Source organism: Macaca nemestrina, chromosome 4, assembly GCF_043159975.1.
Source record: "Macaca nemestrina isolate mMacNem1 chromosome 4, mMacNem.hap1, whole genome shotgun sequence".
In the NCBI taxonomy this organism is placed as follows: Eukaryota; Metazoa; Chordata; class Mammalia; order Primates; family Cercopithecidae; genus Macaca; species Macaca nemestrina.
In genome coordinates, this window is record NC_092128.1 from 72,860,234 (window position 1) to 72,873,975 (window position 13,742).

Consider the following 13,742-nt stretch of genomic DNA (forward strand, 5'->3'; position numbering starts at 1 on the left):
GTGACTTAATTACTATTCATATATCTCTGCTTTAGATTTTAAATTTATATTTCCTTTATCTTGGCACCTATCTATTTGAAGATGCTACTAAAATAAAAATAAATCTTTGCCAAAATTTTTTTTTCTCCCAAGTTGTTCTTTTCCTCATAGAGAAATTGGAGGACTCAGTCACACAAATGGTAAAGGTTACTGAGATTGGAGCGTGATTGCTTCTCAATCGACTCTGCCATTTCATAGCTTCTTTTATCCATCTCTCTCCGGCTCCAAATTATCTCCTATGATTGCATCCAGTAGGCTTCTAAGCAACCATCATTGCTGGTTTTCTGTACAGATTTTCAACCAGTTTTTTCATGTGTATGAATGCTGCCTTTGTCAGCATCTGTAACTTTTTTTTCTTTTTCTATTTAAAGAAACATAGGTTTTTAAGTAATATAACCCAACAGGTGAGAAGTGTACTGACTTGGGTTCTGTTTTAGAAGTAGGTCCTGCTGATGAGTTGATGTAGAGTGTGAGGAAAAGAGAGTGATGAATAATTGGGAGAATGGTAGTGCTATTTGCTTTTATAGGGAAGACTGGGAAGGAACAGGACTTAGGTGAAAAATCGTGAGGAATTAGTGTAAAATTAAGTAATCTTCATCCTTCAGTGAATTGTCATGACAATGAGTTGTCAAACCTGCTGGTTATATGTCTGTTGGGTACTAGAGAAATTTTCTTACCTGAGTTACAATAAGAATCCTGGAAGGGTGTATTATATATGATGTATTAAAGATTAAGTTAATAACGACAGTGGATGTATGTTAACATATGTGGCTAAAAATATCTTTTTAAACTAATTGTAGAAACCATGAGGACTGTTTTACAGATTTTATGATTACTAACTTTAAGTGTGATGTAGTTGCATAATTTTGTCTTTAAATGTTCAGTTTTAAGTACAGTTATCATTTGGTAAATATTAATAATTTTGAAATGTGTTGTTTATTGTTATTTTTCTTATGTTCTTTGATAGTATATATTATAAAATTACTCAATCACCTTTTTTATTCTAATAAGTTTTATTAATTTTTTTATTCTAATATTGCTCTCACTAATAGATGGTAAACCAATTTATTATGTTGGCAATTTTTTTCTGTTAAAGCAGAAAAGAACTCTTAAAAATTAGACCAAACATTTTAAGCAAATTAGATTTTTGTCTTGTCATCTTTTTAAATTTGGTTAAATCTGTTGAGTATGTTTGTGTGTGTGTATTTTGCTTTCTTTTATTGACCATTTTTATATGCTTTTAAAACAATCAAGGACATGTATTGTGCTCATGCTTCTTGAGAAAGCCCCTCTGTGCATTTATATAATAAAAAGCTGAACAAAATTTTTTATGAACAAAACTTTGTGCTCAAGGTGTTTATCATTATGTTTCTCCTGAGTTTCTTTCACTTTTTAAAAAAGCTGACTGTAGGCCGGGCGTGGTGGCTCATGCTGTAATCACAGCACTTTGGGAGGCCAAGGAGGCCAGGGGTTCAAGACCAGCCTGGGCAACATGGCAAAACCCTACTTCTGCTAAAAATACAAAAAAAAAAAAAAAAAATTATCCGAGTGTAGTGGTGCATGCCTTTAATCCCTGCTCCTGGGGAGGCTGAGGTGTCCAGCCTGGGCGATAGAGTGAGACTCTTGTCTCAAAAAAAAAAAAAAAAAGCTGACTATAAAATAATCTTTAGAAGTAGCTGTGTATATATTTAAATTATCATATAACAAATAGATTATCCTTGATTTCATCTTTAGTAAATACTTGTTAAAATTATCCCCAAGAAACTTCTGGTACTTCATTATAAAATTATACATGTCTGTGTGATAGTAGGTGATATATGTATATACATATGTATATAAAATATAGTGGTTAGCTAAGAAGAGGAAAGACAGAACCCTTAGGAGCTGAATAAAAAGCTGATGAAAGAAAATCTAAATACATTTTCCTGGTAAGAAAAAACATCAAGGTTCTGGCATAACTCAGGTAAGAGAGATAATTCATGAAGGAACCTCGTAGTAGAATGTAAGCTTCTTATTTTTCAATATGTGGCAGTGGGGGATCATTTTAGCCTCTGACTAAGAATAACTGATAATAATTATTGAAGATATACTTGTGTGAGAGCAAATGTGGCAGTGGAGCGTCAGGTGAGCAAGAAGCAGGAGAGTCCTCAAAAGATGTGCAGGGTGTTGACTGACATGAAATGAGAAGAAAGAGTCTAGGCATTTTGGCAGTTTATATCCTCTGCACAGTAGCAATGTTTTGAAGGAAGTGTTTAATTATACATAGAGCTTAAAAATAACATTGAAAATTAAGATGAATGGTACAGAGTTAAGAGGGAGATTGAGTTCCTGTGAACAGGGAATAATTGTGCTTCCTTTAAATGGAAAGAGTGGAAATGAAAAGAGATAATCATCTGCTTGCTTTATTCATAGTATCATTTTAAACCATTCTTAGATATCAGCCTAAATGAGCTACAGTGAAATTTAGCTAATTTAAAAAAAAAAAAAAAAAAAAAAACCCTCTTGGATATCTGGGATGAAATTAGTGTTCCATTTTTATTTACTCTGGTATACAGAACCTCAAGTTCTTAAGGCCAGCAGCATCCTTTCCCAGTCAATTTTCTGCCATTTGTTTCCATTCACCATTGCTCTGAGTTTAAAAGTTTAGTTGGTTTTGAGCTTTTTGAAATTATTTTGCAGTTGAATGTACTTTTTTTTCTTTACTAAACCATATTTTTTGAGTGGTTTAATTAGATGCATAGTTTTTATTGGTTGTCTTTTAGTCTGTTTTCCCTGCTTTTCTTGAATGTATTGGTTTACTGCTTTTACACCAGCTGTTTAGGTACTTTTTTAAAAAAAGCGGGTACGTTATTTTGAAACCCAAATAAATTGGTAATACTTAGCAGCAAGATTTCCAAATGAAAATTCATCATACTTCATTTCTGGAAAGGGACAATATAAAGGGCTCATAGTAGTACTTTTATTTACTTAAAATATTAAGCCTTATTTGTGATTGCATTTACATTTTGATGTACCCTACATATTTACACCAATTTGCGGAGATTTATAGACAACATTTGGAAGCTTTTAATTTAGCACCTTTGTAGATAAACACTTTGTGATTTATTTGAAAGTTTATGAAGTATTCATAAGGATTTTTTTTTTCCTTTTTAAAGATAACTTTACTTTGGCAGACTGATGGGTTTTCCTGGGGAGCTTATTTCAAGATGCTAATTAGGATGTTATTGATTAATTTTAGGATAATAGAGTTGGCTAGACTGCCTGAAGTTTTCTCAACTATTTTTTAAATTGTTCATTTCCAAATGATCTTAATGAGCTTTGAGTTCTGTTTTTATGATGAGTTTCATAATGTACTAAAAATATGTGCTATGTAAAAATATACTCTCTCTCTCTCTCTATATATATATATACACATATACATACACACTCATATATATTATTTGGGAGAAAATAAAATGTTTCTGTTAGAAACAGCTTTTGAAATTATTTCATTATGTGTTTTCATAGTGCCTGGCACATTGGAGGTGTTTCCTTAGTAATTGGATTGCCATATTTGTCTCCAATTGGTGTGGTGTTGACACAATTAGTCTGTTTAGGTTAAGTGAGAGGGAAAGAAAACCAACACTGAGCACCTTCTCTGAGCTGTGTACTTTTTACAGGTGCTTTATATTAGTACATTATAGACAAACTGTAATATTGATCTAATGTTCCATTCTTATAGGCTTTTAAAGTTGCATTATTAAAAATAATATTTTTTGTTACTGAATTATAATCCTGTCAGTTTTTTGAGAGTGAAACAATATCTTTAGTAAGGTGCCTATAGAAGATACAGTTTATTTTGTTATTACTATAAAACCCCAAAGACAGATTCTTTTGCATGAAAACATGTTTCTGTTCCTAAATTCTCAGGATTTTTGTGAAGAATTAATATTTTCTGTCATCCAATACTGTGAGAGTATATTGACTCTCTTTACTATGGATGATAAGCTGCAGGAAGTTAATGCTAAAGTTAATGTTCATGTTTAGTACCCATTTTGTTTTGGGTTCTCTATAGAATTAACTGCTACCTCCTTATCCCTTTTCTGTTTTCCGATTTCTTAAACTGGTATGTTATTTATATGTCTTTATGTTACGCTCAGTCTTTGTAGGGTTAGAGATGATGTGAGTTATATAAATAGTGACTCAAATTAAGCAGTCATTAATATACATTCTCAAAAATGTACACATTTTAAATTAGAAAACTAAAACATTAATTGTAGGAAAAGCACAAGCAAAAAGAGGGAAGTAAAAATTGCATATGTCTGCATGCAAAGCTGGTTCTTTCAATGTGTATAAGCTGATAGCTTTTAAAAGTAGCGCACAAACTGTCATTATAAACAATTTTTCCATTTCAGTATAATTTTTAATGACCAAATGGTATTTCACTGTAAGAGATCCTGTGGATTAATTAACTGGTTTCCTGTTCTTGGATATTTATGTTATTTCCAGCTTTTGTCATTATGAACAGCACTGTAGTAAATATTCTTAAAAGCTAAATCTTTGTGTACATCTTTAATTGTTTCTTTAGGATAAATCACAAGAAATGAAATTGCATTGTTTGTCAAAGCTTTACATTTTAAAGGCTTTTGGTTTGTCTTTCCTAAATTGCGCTATAAAAAATTATATTTCAATTTACACTCCTGAGCAGCAGAGTGTGCATTTCTCCCTTTCCCTGAGCACGTGAATGCTGATTATCTTTTATTTAATACCATAATTGTCAGATGCCAGAGGTAGCATATCAAAAATAATTTGTGTTGCATACCACTCAGGCATATTTGGGATGGTAGGGAGGTTAAATGACATTTCATTGATTGTTGAGGTTAATTTGCTTGATGTGATTGGATAGGTGAGTAGACCTTTCTTGCTGAATGTTACAAATTTGAATATTTGGTTGAAGAGAGAAACCTTTTCACTTCAAAGAATATTATCATTTACTTGGTTTGCTCAGGTCAGTTTCAGAATGAACTAAAAATTCAGTTGTCAGATTTATTCTTATCCTATATATGGACTACCTAGCTAATTTTGTAGTATATGATTTTATGTAATGATTTCTAGGTTAAGTAGGTTTTGATAATTTTTAAAATTAAAACTTAATGACCAAAAGGTAGGCAAAGAAAGTTTATTCGTTTCTTCCTTTTTTTCCTGCCATTTTCTCTCTGGATTATCAAAAATTGTGAAGAGTCTGAAATTTTATTCTACTTGCAAATTAATAAGCTAGGCTGTTACTATTTCATGGATGCTGGTAGAAGACATAGACTTCATATTCTTAGCACTATAACTTGTTAAGTTCCCTTGTCATTACTGAGCTTTTCTTTTTTCTTTTTTCTTTTTTTTTTTTTTTTTGAGGTGGAGTCACCCTCTATTGCCTGGGCTGGAGTGCAATGGTGTGATCTTGGCTCAGTGCAACCTCCACTTCCCGGGTTCAGCAGGTTCAAGTGATCTTCCTGCCTCAGCCTCCTGAGTAGTTGGGATTACAGACTCCCACCACCACACCCAGCTAATTTTTGTATTTTGAGTAGAGATGGGGTTTCACCATGTTGGTCAGGCTGGTCTCGAACTTCGGACCTCAGGTGATCCGCCCACCTTGGCCTCCCAAAGTGCTGGGATTATAGGTGTGAGCCACCGTGCCCGGCCTACTGAGCTTTTCTTACACAGTCATCAGTTTTCTTACTTAGTCATCAGTTCAGATCAGCAAGGACACATAAGACTTTAAAGTAATCATCTAGTTAAGGTCACATTAATTATGATCAGAGGTAGAGTAAGAAAAGGTCAAATGGCATAAAGTATCCAAGGGGTCAAAATACCTCTTTAAGGTTGGCAAGGAAGGAAAAAATTGGGTCTTAGATTTCAACAGGCACAATGGGAATAGTGTGTGTCCAGGAATGGAAAGGAAATATCATGAGCAATGCCATGAGAGTAGGAAAGCACAGGGTGGGTGAAAGGAACAGTAGATTATCTGGCTTGTTTTAACCGGATTTTTCAGTATGGTGGTTTGTTTGTTTTTAATGCACCCAGGGAATAATGAGTGCCTATGGAGCACATGCTTTGGGTAACCATTTGTCTGGGTAACCAGTGTTACTCTCTTGGCTGGAAGTGGAGGGGTGTTCTCTTCATTTGAAACTGGCCCAGGTCTGGCAAGGCCTCTATATTGGTCATGTCTAAGAACCCTTAACATTATCAGTGTAGTTTAGACTGCTGGGTGATTTTTTCCGGGAGGGGGATTGGATTGGAAGTAAAAAAGGGCCAACCTGTGGTGGCACACAGCTTCCAGCAGAAAGGAAAAATAATATACTAGTAGGAAACCATTTTTGGGCCACCTTGCCCAACAGGAAACTATTTTTGAAACCTGCCAAACACCTGATTATTTGATAGTGTCTTTATATTTAAATGCTACCTTTTTTGTGTGATCTCAGGCAGCATGGGGGTTTATAGCATCTTATCACTTGAAACTTTGAAAGATAATTATATATTCTGATTATACATGCTTTGCTTGTTTTATAATATTGAGCTATCTATTTGATTAAGGCCATTTAACAGCAATTAGAATAACCTGCCAACTAAAGAAGAACTTTTTATTTCGCAATTTAACGAGCGCTAGTTACTTAATTCCAAGTTGGGATTATTTACAACATACATATTACATGTCTTATGTGTATATACATATTTAGCATTAATGATAAAATGCCTGGTAGATGAGAATGAGTGTTTTTCTCCCCGTTTATAGTTGTTTTTAAATAATGAATGAAACCAGTGAGTTACAAGGAAAGTTTTGCTAAAAGCATATGCATAGTTTTGTCTATGGAGACTCATAGCTTTTAAAGCTTCAGAGGGACTCTAGGAGATTTGCTTTAATCTTTGGAGTTTAGATACAGGAATTGCTATGCAGGAGTCATGATCAAGTAAGTTGCGAAGTTGGGCTCCAAGCCCAAACATGTTTCATCTAGTTCAGTGCTCTTTCCACTATGCAGTACTACCTCTCTGGTTTCCAATGGTTGGAAACTTCTTAAGATAATCATATTTCATATAGGTAGGCCCTCACAGAAGTAATTAGATATTAGAGTAATTAAATTTTAGATACTGGCCCAGACGCTTCTGTAGGTCCAGAGTTACCGCGAGCTGTTTTCAACTCACTGGGCCTAGTGCTGTTTTGACCAGCAGCATATTTTCAGAAACCACTCAGATAAGCAGGATTCTCCCCAGCAGCTTCTGATGATGTGAGCTTATAGTGCCAACAGCATTCATCTAAAGATACTGATAACTCTTTGTTGTTTTTTGAAATCAATCTATCACTGTGTGTGTGTTTTGGGGGCTGGAAGCACTGGGAATTTTGGATCTCTGTGAGGATGCCAAAACATCTGTTCCCTTTATGTTTGTTAGGATGTGATTAGAGTGCTAAATCAAAACGTGGAACAAGAACAAAATAATTCATTACAACCATCCCTAAGATTTTTCATTTTGACGCTCTAACATAAAAAGCATTACTTTGAAATTTTTGTAGGGATTTAGTTATAGAGATTTCTTATGAGTATTAAAGTAAATTATAGAATAAAAAGCAAAAGACTAGCAGCTTTTCCCCCTGTATTTACTGCTTTACTTTGCATTTAAATAACTTTCAGAAGACAACATTCTCTTATTGTGTGCTTCAAACTTATAAAGGCTGCTTATATTAATTTCTGGATTTATACTGTTCTTTGAAAATGGCCTCAACTTATATTTTATAATCAAGACTCAGATGTTGCTGGTTTTGATAAGCTAGTTTCATCATTTTTATTTTAACCAGGTGGGTTGGTTGAGATGGTTAATAGTAGAAATGGAAGGTGCCAAGTGTTACTGTGAACTGACAGTGATAAGAGATGGGAAATCAGATTTGTGGATTTTGTGAAAGTGTTAATCAAAATTGGATTAAGGAGTGAACTGTGGTGTTTGAATGTGAAGCATAGTGGAAATGCTGTGAGCTTCTTGCATAGAACATCCAGTTTGTTCATATTCTCCAAATCCTTCCTCCTAGGATATTTGTTTACCTTTTATGATCACCACATGTATTAGACATGTATGTTTTCTCTGTTATAGAGTTTATGGATTTTTTTAAAATTAGGATGCTTAAAATTTCCTTTTTTTTTCTGTGTATGTCTTGGGATATTTTCCAAAGATTATATGCCTATTTTATCTTTTCCCCTCACTTTATAATCTTTGCTAAATAAATTGATGCTACTAGCTTTCAGTTGTACTGTAGCAGTGGAAAATAGCTTTAGAACACAGAGAAATATTTGGTAATTAAATTGCGATTTCTTATCTATTCTTAAAAAAATTTCAAGACGTGTTATTTAGCTCTTGGGGTGTCTTACTATGTGAATATTTTGTAAATTGATTCAATCAAGACTTTCATTGCTATTTTCCATATGTGATGTGAACATAGAACTGGGTTATAGTATGGTGCTCCTCTGCTATGGTATTCTTAGTATTATGCCAGATGAGTCTCCCCTTAGCCTGAACTGAGTTTCAATGTAGGTATTTAGTAATCAATGAATGACTTCAACCAGTGATGAAACAGGAAGATACAGGTATCTCTAACACGTTTATGAAAGGCGAAACTGAGAACCGGAGTAGTTTATTAACTAAGGCATGTGACTGGTAAGTTGTGGAACTAGTGCCAGCTGGAATCCAGGGATTCCAATTCTTAATTTAGGTCTCTTTCCATTATGCCCTGCAGATGTGAAGAATTGATGTTTGGGTGGAACACTTAGGTTCCTCTTCTTAGCCTGCCTTTTATTTTTTGATTACTTGTGTAATTATTTGCTTATTCTCTGGCTTCATTGAATCTCTTTGGTTATGATTCATTTATGTCTTTGCAATAAAATTCTCTATTTGAAATTTGGAGGTGATTTTTATAAAGTAGAAAATACTGGGCGGCAGTCTTGATTCTCTTTTGGCCAGCAGTTTTTAGGTCCATCAGTACTGCACTGCAAGAATGGCAGATTTTGGGATCTCTGCTGGCCAGTTTGTGGCAGTGGTCTCGGATAAGTCATCCCCAGTGGAGGCTCTGAAAGGTCTGGTGGATAAGCTTCAAGTGTTAACTGGCAATGAGGGCCGCAGGTCTGTGGAAAACATCAACCAGCTGTTGCAGTCTGCCCACAAAGAATCCAGCTTTGACATTATTTTGTCGGGTTTAGTCCTGGGAAGCACCACTCTGCACAGTGCTGAGATTTTGACTGAAATCGCCCGGATCCTTCGGCCTGGTGAATGTCTTTTTCTGAAAGAGTCAGTAGAGACAGCTGTAGATAACAATAGCAAAGTGAAGACAGCATCTAAGCTATGTTCAGCCCTGACTCTTTCTGGTCTTATGGAAGTGAAAGAGCTGCAGTGGGAGCCCCTAACCCCTGAGGAAGTACTGTCTGTTTGAGAATATCTTGGTCATGAAAGTGACCGCCTGCTGTTTGTTCAGATCACAGGCAAAAAACTAAACTTTGAAATGGGTTCTTCTAGTCAGCTTAAGCTTTCCATCACCAAGAAGTCTTCTCCTTCAGTGAAGCCTGCTGTGGACCCTGCTGCTGCCAAGCTGTGGACCCTCTCGGCCAACGATATGGAAGACGACAGCATGGATCTCATTGACTCAGATGAGCTGCTGGATCCAAAAGATTTGAAGAAGCCAGATCTGGCTTCCCTGTGGGCTGCTTCTTGTGGAGAAGGGAAAAAGAGGAAGGCCTGCAAGAACTGCACCTGGGGCCTTGCTGAAGAACTGGAAAAAGAGAAGGCGAGGGAACAGATAAGCTCCCAACCCAAGTCGGCTTGTTGAAACTGCTACCTGGACGATGCCTTCCACTGTGCCAGCTGCCCCTACCTTGGGATGCCAGGCTTCAAACCTGGGGAAAAGATGCTTCTGAGTGATAGCAATCTTCACGATGCCGAGGAGGGACCTGACATGGGACCCATCTGCTCCTCCAGCCAACTCCTGTCCCTCACATCCCACCGTGGTGGCTCCTCCCACTTCCTCTGGATTTGTTCACTCTGAGATCCATTTGCAGAGTGGGTACTTAGCAGACAGAGTGAAGCTGGCTGCGGGAGGCGCAGTGGTGTGTAGTGCTGCTGTGTATGAAAAGACCAAGGTATTATGGGGCCCAGTTACTCAGAATGGGATGGATTTCTTCACCTCATGTTAAGAGAAGGAAGCGTGTCCTGAAGAAGCCATTCTTCTGATTTAAAATACTGACCAGAACACTCTTGAGCCCAGGCATCCTTGAGCATTTACACTCTGTGACAGAGCTCCAAACCCCTGTCCCGAGTCTCATCTCAGCAATGCTGCCACCTGCTTGTCTTTCAGAGTTGTTAGTTCATTCCATTCTTTGTGACACAAGCCAAGTGTCTCACCACCTCCTCAGGGCACCAGAGGACTCACTCACTGGTTGCTGTGATGATATCCAGTGTCCCTCTGCCCCCTTCCACCCCCAACCACATTTTACTGTAGCATTGCATCTGTGTCCTGTTGTCATTTCTGTTAACCTTCAGGTATTAAACTTGCTGCATATCTTAAAAAAAAAAAAAAAGAAAATGCTAGTTGCAAATGATTTTAGTTATATGATGTTAAAAGGATGAGAAGAATTTGTCACTGTGAGAATTGACACCAGTTGGTTGCATGGCATAATGGAAAGGAGCTCAATTTTAAAATGAAATAACTCTTTTAACTTATTGCCAGTATAACCGTCAGAGATTAACATAGCTGGGCTTAAATTTATTGAAAACATTGTTTTGTTTTGTTTTGTGTTTAATCTACCCCACTTACCTTTTTTCCTTAAACTGTTTATTGTATATGTATTTAATAAAATGGTCCTTACATTTGTTCCTATTTTAGAATATAAACAGGCAAGAATCATCTTGTTTGCTGGTGCTGCATATATCATAGTCTTATGTTTGTACACGTGAATATATGTGAAGATAATAAATTTGGGTTCTTTTGGGAGACGTTTAGGTACGTGCAGTGGTTTAGTTAGATCTCTGGATTATTTACACTTGAATCAGTTCAGTGAGAAGAAAGCCTTGCTATAGCTTCACTGTGTAACTTTAACTTTTTTTGAAAAAAAGATTCACATAAACATCTGTGTGCATATATCTCATCCAAACCCATTAAATTTCAGCAAATCTTCAAGAGATAACATAATGAAGGACCTCCTTTTTTTCAAGTAAATAGGCAGATAATGAGCTGGACAGTGGTTGGGTGGAGAATAGAAGATAGTAGGTCTAAGTTTTAATTTTCTGGTTTGTTAAACTGTGACAAGTATAATAGAAATTAATTATAGGACTATAACACAATTATTTGTACAGTCATAATTTTTCTTTGGGAAAAAATATGACTAACACTGCCATTCTCTTATCTACCAGAAAGAATGTTGGGCTATACTTAGATTAAATTTGTTTGCATAATATATAAATTTATGCAAAGTTGGGCTAATAAAAGTTAGAAATACTGACTTGTACAGGAGTACCTTTATTTGGGTGTATGATTGCTGAGTTGCAGCCCAGAACTTTTTGGGACTTTTGTTTTGCCTTGTTCTCGGAAAAGGTTTTTAGTCTTTTCCTGACCCTGTGCATTAGTATTGGCTTTCGTCATATGTGTATGGTATAAGAGGTATGTCAGGTATAATTATGTGCTAAAACTAAACCAAGTGTATTAGTCTGTTCTCACGCTGCTAATAAAGGCACACCCAAGACTGGGTCATTTATAAATGAAAGAGGTTTAATTGACTCACAGTTCCACATGGCGGGGGAGGCGTTATAATCATGGCGGAAGGCAAACGAGGAGCAAAGTCTCATCTTACCTGGTGCTGGCAAGAGGGCGTGTGCAGGGGAACTCTCACTTATAAAACCATCAGATCTCATGAGACTTATTCACTATCACGAGAACAGTATGGGGGAAACCGCCCCGCCCTTGACACATGGGGATTATTACAATGCAAGGTGAGATTTGAGTGGGGACAGTCACAGCCAAACCATATCATCAAGGGAAGACATTAAGACTGGCTCATTGTAAGGGTAGCGATTATAAAAGTAAATGTGAGAAATTACCCAAAATTGTTTTTCACAGCTGCAAAGTACTCTTTTGTATGTATGAATAATGTTATACCAATCTCCTGTCTTTGGACATTTAAATATATTTCAGTGTTTTGCAATTACAAATAATCCTTTAATAAATAACATGGTGCATATGTATTTTCACATTGTTTGAGGTATATCTTCAGTATAAATTCCCAAAAGTAGAATTGCTGGGTTGAAGAAAAAATACACATGTAGATCGTGACAAATTTCCCTCCTTGGGATTGTACTGTTTTGCATCAGTAATGTATGTGAGTGCCTGTTTCATCACAGCCTTGCCAACAGAGCGTATATGATGTCAAAGATAAAGCCAGGTACTAGTTAAAGTGTTGAGGACAGATTTTAATCAGAAGATATTATTGTAATAGGGAAAATAGTCCAGTGTGAACTGACTCAACTTTGATTTATACAATGGTGACTGGGCATTTTTTAAAGGGAAAATGAGGGAAGGGGTTGAGCAGGGCTTAGTGGAGTCAGAAAAGTGAACATTTACAAAAAGTGAGAAGGGAGTTAGTCCATGTGAAACCCATTTGTATTTGCTAACTGATGTTTATGGAAGTTAGGCTCCTACCCTCTCACAGAGACTGGGGAACAGGGGCCCTATCTTCAGATGTTGGAACAAACAGTACATTTTTTTTTCAAGTGCACTGGCAACCTTGAGTTTTTTTCAGGCTGGCACTTTAAGGGGGGGCTGAAGTCATCCTAGGGGTGTGACTTGAGTCATTAGAGACTCTGTTAGGTGTTTCATCCAAGTTTTTTTAGGCCATGGTTAAGAAGATAGCTGAGAGGAGCCTCACTAGAGTTTGGTTAAGGAGAGAATGTCTGCTCAGCTTTAAGATTGAGATTGGTGAGAATCTTTGAGATTGGTGAGAATTTGCATCTTATTGTAGTTTTAATTTATATTTGTCCTATTACGAGTAAAGTTGAACATGCTTTTCTGTGCTGAAGGGCCATTTTTATATCTCTGTTTATGAAGTATGTTCATGTGCATTTTTTCTCATTTTTTTTTGATAGGAGTTTTAGTCTTTTTTTTTTCCCCAAACTTTTAAGAATTCTATATAAATGTGAAATATCAGCTCTTTATTGTGAATATATATTGTGAATATTTTACAGATTTGTCATTTGTCTTTTGATCTCACATATGGTGTTTTTTTGCTATACAAATTGTTTATTTTTTATATAGTAAAATCAAATGTTACTTTTATTGCTTGTAAATTTTGTGTTGTAATTAGAAAGTCTTTTTCTATATCACTGTTAGACATTGATTCATGTTTTCTTCTAGTATAGTTTTATTTTTGACATTTAAATATCTTATTCATTTGGAGTTTATTCTTACGTATTCTTGAGGAATATGTCTAATTTTATCTTTTTCCAGCTAACTATACAGTTTTCCCAACACGATTTGTGAGGAAAAGACTATCTTCATCTAAGTGATGTGAGATGCCATCTTTATCATATACCAGATTTTTATATAAGACCAGATCTTTTTCTGTACTTTTTTATTGGTATCTCAGTAAATTTATAAATTTACTTGGGAAGAATTGACATCTTGATGATGTTGAGACATCCTAACCAAGAAT

At 35.8% G+C, this 13,742-nt stretch overlaps 1 protein-coding gene and 2 pseudogenes across 2 annotated transcripts in view; all 3 read left to right on the top strand.

Annotated features, from left to right (window-relative positions):
- The window catches only part of LOC105475512 (VPS50 subunit of EARP/GARPII complex), a 121,835-nt gene that overhangs the window by 43,537 nt on the left and 64,556 nt on the right, over positions 1-13,742 (top strand). The gene's annotated exons all lie outside the window — the stretch shown is intronic.
- On the top strand, positions 43-9,938 carry LOC105475511 (anamorsin pseudogene; annotated as a pseudogene).
- LOC139362796 (anamorsin pseudogene) lies at positions 9,548-13,229 on the top strand (annotated as a pseudogene).